Source organism: Nannobrachium achirus, assembly GCF_963921795.1.
Source record: "Nannobrachium achirus genome assembly, chromosome: 15".
NCBI classification, from domain to species: Eukaryota; Metazoa; Chordata; class Actinopteri; order Myctophiformes; family Myctophidae; genus Nannobrachium; species Nannobrachium achirus.
Genome location: NC_137822.1, coordinates 54,268,418 through 54,278,232, shown reverse-complemented (window position 1 = coordinate 54,278,232; position 9,815 = coordinate 54,268,418). Strand labels below are relative to the sequence as shown.

The 9,815-nt window shown below is 41.0% G+C and overlaps 1 pseudogene across 1 annotated transcript; it reads left to right on the top strand.

Annotated features, from left to right (window-relative positions):
- The first annotated feature begins 30 nt into the window (after window positions 1-30).
- Window positions 31-5,647, top strand: LOC308299957 (methionine-R-sulfoxide reductase B1-A-like; annotated as a pseudogene). The gene is made up of 4 exons: window positions 31-85; window positions 317-459; window positions 1,657-1,787; window positions 5,497-5,647. The product of its transcript is annotated as a methionine-R-sulfoxide reductase B1-A-like (transcript).
- The last annotated feature ends 4,168 nt before the right edge of the window (window positions 5,648-9,815 follow it).

The window sequence follows — 9,815 nt, the reverse complement described above, 5'->3', positions numbered from 1 at the left end:
TCAGCGTTCACGTCACGACAGCTGCACAAAATGTCTTTTTGTCGATTTTTCGGTGGCGAGATCTACAAGGATCATTTTAAACCAGGCGAGTACTCAGATGGTTTGATGATGTAACAGCCATGTACGGGGATAGGATTAATTTATTTCGCTTATCTAATATTTAATTAGGTCAGCTAATAGCTATATGTTTGTGCTTTTAACTGAAAAGAACCTGGAAAAATAACATTTAACGCGATTGATGCCAGTGAAGGGGGAAAGCCTTGCCCACGCTGTTTCTGTGAGTTTTAATCAGGTATTAACGTCGCTGTATGTCCAGGTATCTATGTGTGTTCCCAGTGTGACCACCCGCTGTTCTCCAGTCGGTCCAAGTATGCCCACTCCTCCCCCTGGCCTGCCTTCACCGACACCATCAGAGAGGACAGTGTCACCAAGCTAATGGAGTCACTCACTGCTTACAAGGTGAGACATCAGTCCCCATAATGCACACACAGGGTAGCTAGCTGATTTAAGTTTGGCAAAAATGGATTTACAGTAGGTGATGCTCACATGCTCACACAGTGTGTGAATGATGTGTGCAGTGCCTTGCTCCAGGGGCGTCAATTGGGTATGGCAGGGGTATGCAGCTGCCATACCCATGTTTACCCATTGTGAAAATAGCCGATCTACATGCTCACAAAGCGCGAGGCGTTGTGAGCATGTAGATCTGGTATTTTCACAATAGAACCGTGTTATATAAAATGTAATGCCTCTTTTCCACGAGGACTCCCATCTTTGCCATACCCTAGCCTTTGCTGAACTGGCGCCACTGCCTTGCTCATGGACACTTCTGAAAAGATGACACTAGGTAGGCCTAAGTATCTTCTAGTGTCATATACCTCACTGTTTCCCAAAACATTGGCCGGGACCGATTTTTGGGTCGCACACACATTTTTATGGGTCATTTGTTTCCTACATTTAGTTGTTTAATTATAATTTCAAAAAATATTCAAAAAAAAAAAAGCTATTTCGTTCATAAATTAAAACTACTGACACATAGGCCTATTTACAAATGAAAGAAAACAACAGCAAACTAAATACAACATTAGAGGCATATGGCAATGGCCAGTGCATATACTTGAATAATTGAACTTACAAGGTACAGTAATTATCATAATACATTGCTCATTGCACTTAACACATGTGATGGGACGTCTGTCACGACTCACACAGTTAACAGTGTACATGTAAATCACTATCCATTAGTACTGATTATTTCAAAAGGTTTCAAAAATAGTGGAAATGGCAGATCTACAAGCTCACAACGCGTTGCATGCGTTGTGAGCTCGTAGATCGGCTATTTCCACTATGTTCTTTTTGGAGTATAAAGTTGTCAAATATGTCTGTCATTTCTTTGTATATTTAGGTTATGTGTCATGTCTGCCATGTGCAACTTCAAAGCCTACAAGCCAAACAGGAATGTAATTGTCAGCGACAAAAACACAACTAAATCGTTAATCGCAATTATTTGAGTGACAATTAATCGTCATGTGAGATGTCATCATGGTGACAGCCCTAAATTCTTCAGCTGTGGGAGGAACCTCCTCTGTTGGGATGTGTGCCTTTGTTGGGATACATGATGTTGTTAATTGAATGTATGATCATGTTTTATATCATCAGGTGCTGTGCGGCAAGTGTGGCAACGGGCTTGGTCATCAGTTTCTAGCTGATGGCCCAGAGGATGGCCTCTCGCGGTTCTGAATATTCAGCCACTCGCTTAAGTTTGTCCCTAATAAAGGTAACCTAATGCAGTGTTTCTCAACCTTTTTTCTGCATGGGCACACTTTTCATGTCCCAAGAATCCATGGGCACACCAACATAATACGGGGGTGTAAATATCGTCACAGTCGGGAAGAAACCTTGTATCTCCAAGTTTCAAATTTGTATGTTTCTTCGCAAAGTAAAGCCCTTCTTCATCATACAAGGCTGTCGCACAACAGTAGTGAAAACAGCAGATCTAGAAGCACACAACGCCTCGCACGCGAGGCGTTGTGTGCTTGTAGATCGGGTTGTGTGCTTGTAGATCGGCTGTTTTCACTAGTTTAAATCATTTTTAAAACAATAAATACAATACTGGCTTTCAAGCAGTTTCAAGGGGCACACTTGACCCTTCTCAGGGGCACACCAAAGGTCCCCAGGCACAGTGGTTGAGAAACACTGACCTAATGTATCTACCATTCAGAATGACCATAGTAATATGTTAATGTGGTGTACTGTAACTATCCCTTGCGCTACTTAGGTTGAGCCACAGCATATACATCTTGTATAAATGTTGAAGGAAAAGAGTGTTTGGTGAGATTGAACGTAATGTAATTGGGGTTAGCAAATGGTCAGCCAAATGGTGTGTATGGACAGTGGTGTCAGTTCAGCAAAAGGTGAGGTATGGCAACATGACTGGTGTCTTGGCAAGCGCGTGCAAGACACAAGTCATGTTGCCATACCTTAGCAACAGGCACGATACATTTATTTTAAGAAGTACATTTTATTTTTTGTCCCCCCGTTTCTATGGTTTCTTGATATGGCAGCTGACCTGCGGAACCTGGGAATATACCATTTTGTCAAGGTGGGGAGAATACAAGTGTGGAGAATATAATTATAATACCTTGTTAAAGTGACCATTTTGTAAAATGTTGCATTTGTAGTTATTTTACTGTAATTTAACAACATAATAACCAGCACAGATAGACAAGGAGACGTTCATGGATTTATATTTAAAAGTAACTTTTATTTTCCCCCCCTGGACCCAGGGTATGGCAGCTGCATACCCCTGCCATACCCAATTGACGCCCCTGGTTAACTACACAACTCAAACCTCTACCAAAGTGCTCTTGGCCTTAAAGCAACGACCCAGTTGCACCTTATGACATGTTTGGGGGTCATGTCTTGTTATTGTGTTAAACAATATATTTTACTTTGTTATATATATATATTTTTGTATCCCTCAAATTTGACTTTGAAGAAGCTTAAAGGCTTTTTTCTTTTCTTTTTTCTGTTTTACAAGGATTTTGTTTCCACCGGAGTGGTTGAGTTCCTTTGTATACAGCAAAGATTTGCCTCTATTTTTTTTTGTGAGGTGTAATTTATGTTACTGAGAAGAGGAAGGGAGGTCTGCACACTGTCAACTTCAATCCACTCTACTGGGAGCTCAGGCACAAAGTTTCAACCCTATAGCGCTGTGATTCTCAACCTGTGGGCCGGGACCCCCAGAGTGGTCCCCAAATGATTTTTTGGGGGTCCCCAGATGATTGGCTTCTCACTCATCGGTAAACAGAACAACATACAGTGTAAGTGTATACAGGGTATCAGCACACTTTTAAGTGACAATTTAAGGACTTTTAAGACTTTTTTTCTTTTTTTTAAGTATCTCTGGTTAAACATTGGCCAAATTTCAAATATTGGAGAGAGAACATGTGAAAATAGCGTTGCGAGGCGTTGAGAGCATGTAAAATCTGCTATTTTCACAATGGAATAGATTGTCAAACTAAATGTAATGCCAACTCCTACAATTCCAAGTGCCTGGTAGGGTGGGGTGGGGTGGGGGGGGTCCCCCCAGTTGAAATATGTTTTTTTTTTTTTGGGGGGGGGGGGGTCGCGGCCTGGAAAGGTTGAGAACCACTGCTATAGCGGGTCTTCATCAGTGTGCAGAGTCCCCTTCCTCCTCTTCACCTGTTGGGATGCTTCACTGTTTTCTAAAAGAACTTACATGCTTACATTGTTTTTAAGCTACATTTAATTGTATTTTCATACTGTACCTTTTTGTTGTTGTTCATAAAAATGGTACACACAGTACCATGTACACCAGAACGGTGTCTGTTTCTGTTGTGCGAGCAAAACATTGAGTTGTGCATAGACGCTGGCATGGAAGAATCAAATGAGAATTAACCCCTTTTAGAACTGGAACGCATTATTATAATATTACTTTAAGCATTATGTTATGCTTTAGCTGGTGCTGCGCTGAGAGCTTGTATATCTGCTATTTTTGAAAATCTTTGAATACATGCGTTTTTCAAAAACCTAAAACCAAAAAAGAATTTAGAAGAAATTTATAGACTCTGGTCAAAAATATTAAAAGACCCCCATCTCGAAATATTATATCAGGGACAGGGACCGCGCTGCGAGGCGCTGTGAGCTTGTAGATCGGCAGGTTTGGTGTAGAAGGGAAACAGCAGACTAAGTACGAGTAAAAGGTCAAGTTTATTAGGTAATGATGTGAGCCATCATTACCTAATAAACTTGACCTTTTACTCGTACTTAGTGGTTAAATATCTGAAAACACAAATTGTCAAGAATCCAAAATACACTGATGATTGTGCTGTCAAACGATGAAACAATATGGAATCTATGAAAAGGTTGTCGGGGTCCCTGCTTCATCTCTCCCTCAACTAAGGGGTCCTTGGCCTGAAAACGTTGAAGACCCCTGCACTAGACCAAAGTGGTATCCTTTATTTTTTAGGTCATCTGGCTGAGGCTATGAGTCACTGCTACATTTGGATGCAGGTTAAACATATGTTGGCATCAAACTAAGAACCTTGTGCTTACAAATCTCAGTTCTAATGATCCCTGATCATCAGTAGACCTGTGTATCTAGTTAGTAGATTCAGCCTTTCTGTCAGGGGGAGCGGCGTTTCCTGTGGATTCTCATCTTTTGACCTGTTGTCACCTCTCTCTGTAACCTCAAACATGACCTAACACATCTCATACGTGTGTAAAGGCCTGGTGGCACAAGAAGAGTGCCACCAGGCCTCGCGTTGCGAGGCGTTATGAGCATGTAGATCAGCTATTTTCCCAATTTCTGCCTCTAATATTTGACAATTTGGCAAATGTTTAATTTGTCATTTTAGAGGTATTAAAACGTCCTTAAATTGTCACTTTGTCACAATGTTGCACATTAAGTGAATCATCTGGGGACCCCTCGAAATAATTTGGGGACCCCTCTGGGGGTCCCGACCCAGAGGTTGAGAACCACTGTACTAACACGCTATTATCAAATGTGCTTTTTCCACCCTTTCATAGACTCGTTCAAGAAGTCTCCTAACACCTCACCCACACAGAATGTCCGTATCACGCTCCAAGGACACAACGAGGGGAAAAAAAACATCTGTCGAAACAAAATACAAGAGTGAACACCATGGACTTGTAACTGTACTGTAAATATAGACATCAATGGGGACCATGTTATTTGAATTTAAATATAAAGACACTTTCTTTTTTTCTTCAAATTCTCTTCCCAATTAAGTTATTTGCCAATTCCCCCCCATGTGTATAGTCACTGCCAACGGCCACTTGTTTGATCTGGGGACGGTGTAGTAGACAACCGTGTGCCTCCTCTGAGGCGTGTGACGTCGCCGGCCACTTTCTTTTCACCCGACAGCGAGGAGTTTCACCTCGAGGATGTAATGCATGCAGAGGAACACTCCACTCCTCTCTGCCGAACGCGCAGGCACCCCGAACAACCTGCAGGAGTCGCTATTGTGCAGCAACAGAGATCGCACCCACCCGCTGCCAGGTTCCCACCCGCGAACACAGCCAGCCGTGTTCGTTGGTGCGCGCGGCCAAGCCGGAGGCACCACGGATGGAGGAATCGAACCGCAGATTCAGTGCTGTAACTTAGTTACCCCTGTGCTATACCGGGACGCCCTGGGACTGTGGTATTTCTCTGTAGATATAAGGAAATTATGGGGACCAAGGATACGTTACTGTAAATATAGGCTAAAGACAATTTGGAGACTATGGTATTTGAGTGCAAATATAAAATAAATTATGGGGACTGTGGTATTTAACTGTACATATAGAGACAATATGGAGACTATGGCATTTGACTGTAAAAATGCAGCTATTATGTGGACTGTGGAATATCATGAGTGTAATTATGAAGACGTAATGGGAAATGTGGTATTAGACTGTATAAATATGTTAAGTGTTTATGGGGACTGCCTGTAAATATGAAGTCATTACGGGACGATGGTATTTTGACTGTAAATATAAAGTCATTATGGGGACTATGGTATTTATATAAGACATTGTGTGTATAGTGTTTGACTGCAATCTGCATTCCTTAAAGTTCTGTCTGCTAAGGACAATGTTATGAAGAATACTGTACTTGTCACGTGGCTTAAGGAATGTGGAAAACCAAAATGTGATTGCTCTTGGGTCACTTTCACGTCTACTCCTACTCCTTGATTCAGTATGTAGATACTTTATGTTCCTTTGATCAGACATGCATTCCACACTAACCCCCATACATTTTGACTTTCCCTCTTCTATTCTTTTATATGGATTGATAAGGGATGTAAACAAAGTAGAATAGAAACACATAATGAAGCTTAATCTTTTTTATAAAATATTTTCGAAACATTATTTTTATTTTAGCATCTGTTTTTCAAGAAAACGTTGACTATAGTTCCTTTAAACTCATTCAACCACACATCCCTGCTTGTGACTGATATTGCCCTTTGAATCAAGGGGGAGACCTTGGCTTTTTCAGTTATTTCACGCAAGATGTCTTAACAATATCAACATAATGAAATAGCTCATCAATAACAATAAGTCTTTCCGTTTAGCAGGAATGCATGTTTGATCAAATAAATATCAAAGATGTAAATATTGAATCAAGACACTTCTGACTGTCTGGGGTGCATACTAACGCTTAAGTAGATGTGAAAATCACCCCAGAAAAGTTATAAAGGGAAGTTCCCCTTTAAGCTAATTCTTTTAGCTTTTTTGAGATTACCTTAGATGATTGGTTACTAGACGATCATAAAGACGAAGCAGACATCATAAGAAACAAATGAATGCCAGTTCCAATATGATGATCGATTCCAATTGTTTTCTACTGAATGCAGTTATGTTCTTTCAGTTCCTGTTTTATTCCATTGATTCCACTTCTATTCCATTGTCAAAGTCAGATTACAGTTTTATGCTTCTTTATCCACACAGGACCAAAGCAACTGAGGGGTTTCAAAAGTTCAATGTGAACTTCTGTAATTTCTCTCTAAAATAAAAAATATATATTAAAAGAAATGTAATAATAATGACATGCTATGGGACCAAGAGCACAGTATCACTGAGAAATGCTTTATGAAACTATAAAACAGTACGTTTTTACTAGTAAAAAATGGAAACCTTTCAAGCTCCTCAATGAAATCAAGAGTAAAAGTCATATCGTTGTTTTGGGTTGAGATTGGCACATTTCCTGGGGCAATCTGCCCAGATCATGCATGTCACACGTGTCTTCTTCTTTTTTAGTTTTTTACTTAAAAATGCCTGCAATGTAGTGCATTTGAAACTACAATGCAGTGCACATCATGGGGTGATCCTGTGAATTGTTTTATTTTTATTTTTGTTTATTTTATTTTTATTTCGTTGCTGAGTGATGTCAGCAGACAAAGTGACATGAGTGACATGAAAAAACCTGAGTGAAATGTGCCAATGTCAACCAGAAACATCGGTAAACAACTGTATAAGACTGTATTGTCAAAACTGCAGACTTAAAGAAACTTAACGGTGAATAAATAATACTGTAATCAGCCCCTCTACATGAAGGCTAGATGTGTGTCGCTTGTTGAAAATAATAGATTTTCACATCGGAAACAAAAACGGAAGCTTGAAAATCGGTTATTTTCGGCAAGCAAAAGTATAAATTAAACCGCACGCAGGCGCGCGCACACACACGCACACACACACACACACACACACACACACACACACACACACACACACACACACACACACACACATGCATGCCCACCAAGTCTGGTGAGGACAAACTGTTTGACACTGTTGGTGTTAAGCCATTAAAGGCCGGGAACGCGTCTTCGTCGCTCTAGACTTTAACCACTTTAAATTTGCGCAAGTCTTTTTTGTCTATTTTGCCCTGATTCTATAAATGTCTTCTAAATCCTTCTAAATCAGTGGTTCTCAAACTTGCTCATGTCAATGGTCCCTCAAAATTACATGCATTTGGCCGGGGACCCCCATCTCAAAATATGTTGTTCCAGGGACCCCTCCTGTGAGCTTGTATATCTGCTATTTTTCAATAGCTAAAGTATCAAATAATCCCAGGTCTTCCGTATAGTTAACCTCATGAACCAGCATCCGGCTTTGCTGGGCCTGTCTACAGGGACGTGCTGGGCCCCTGATTCAGCCCGGGAAAAAGAGTTGGAGAGGCCCTTTTTTTTTGTTATATTTCGTCGTTGTCGAGTGGAAACCTTATATGTCCAGAACCGTTTGTTTTGTATTTATCATTTTAAAAATGATTTAAACTAGTGAAAACAGCCGATCTACAAGCACACAACGCCTCGCACCGCGAGGCGTTGTGTGCTTGTAGATCTGCTGTTTTCACTACTTTTGTGCCCGACAGTGACGATTTACTTTGTTGGCCGCCCAGCCCCCAAAATGGAACGAAGGCAGACATTTTATTTTTTATGTTTTTCCTAATGGTCGGCCTGCACCGGCCGGGAATGAACCGGCCGTTCGGGAGTTGTCCCGCTTTTCCCAATGGCCAGCACGTCCCTGCCTGTCTAATAGTCCAACATTCGGCGTAAGTGTATGTGATCCACTATAGCTCACAGTAGGCCTATGTCACGCTGCCACGTGAGATTATAGATCTGCTATTTGTGTCGAAGAGATATGGTGTAGATCAGCGGTTCTCAAAGTATGGGTCGCGACCCAAAGTGGGGTCGCGGGAAGGTGCTGCGAATTGGCAACCAGAAGAGAAGACATTTTTTTTTTTTATCAAGAAACGGTAAAAGAAGGGGGAAAAAAAGGAAGGCCGTTGCAACCAACGTGAAGAGGACGCTGAATGATGCTATGCGTTTCAAAATATACAAAGGAAGTATCAGATAATATAAATTAGGGAGACAATAAAACATAAGGCATATGCTTTATTGTCTCCTTTGTCTCTTTATTGACGTGACCGACCGACTGACAGACAGCCGGTGGAGGTTTTGGTAGTAACATGCGACCTGACGGTCGCAATCATATCATATTATGTTATTACAATGTTGCTTGGAACAGCAATTCAATCTATAGCCTACAAACACACACACACACACACACACACACACACACACACACACACACACACACACACACACACACACACACACACATATAGTTAATAAATAAAACAAAATAAATATGTATAAATGTATGTATTCATTCCATTTACCAAAAGACCTGGGCCACTAGATGGGGATGCCAGTATTTCAGCTGTTGGTACTGCATACATACATACACACACATAGAGACATGGGGAAATGACTACACACTAAGTCAAATGTGGGAAGCGGTTTGCACCGCTCCGAATATATTTAAAAACAAGAAGGTTAGGAAAACCAAAATCTGTATTCAATTTTAATTTTGATGAGGTTGATAATTAAATGTAAAATGTTGGTATGGCACACAGACACAGAAGAATATTAAAAAAAAAACATGGCACTTGCCAAAAAGGTTGCCGACCCCTGGTGTAGAGCAGTGGTTCTCAAACATTTACATTTCAAGCTCTCCTCTTTACCCTGACAGTAAATGGAACCAATTTGGTTCCATTTGTCAGAGTCACATACTTGTATGGGTCAATTTAGACCCTGAGGGCTCTATTTTGATTGTCTTGAGTACCAGCTCTAATGCCTTAACTTCAAGGCCTGTCCACACTGTCTCCTACCACCAAACCTTCCGTCTGGTTCAACTCCAACATGACGTCACTCTTCGTCAATCTTCTGGAAAGCATTACCCCGAATTAGAGTTCGGAAAGCTGCTCGTCGGAAAGTAAGAACTCTCTG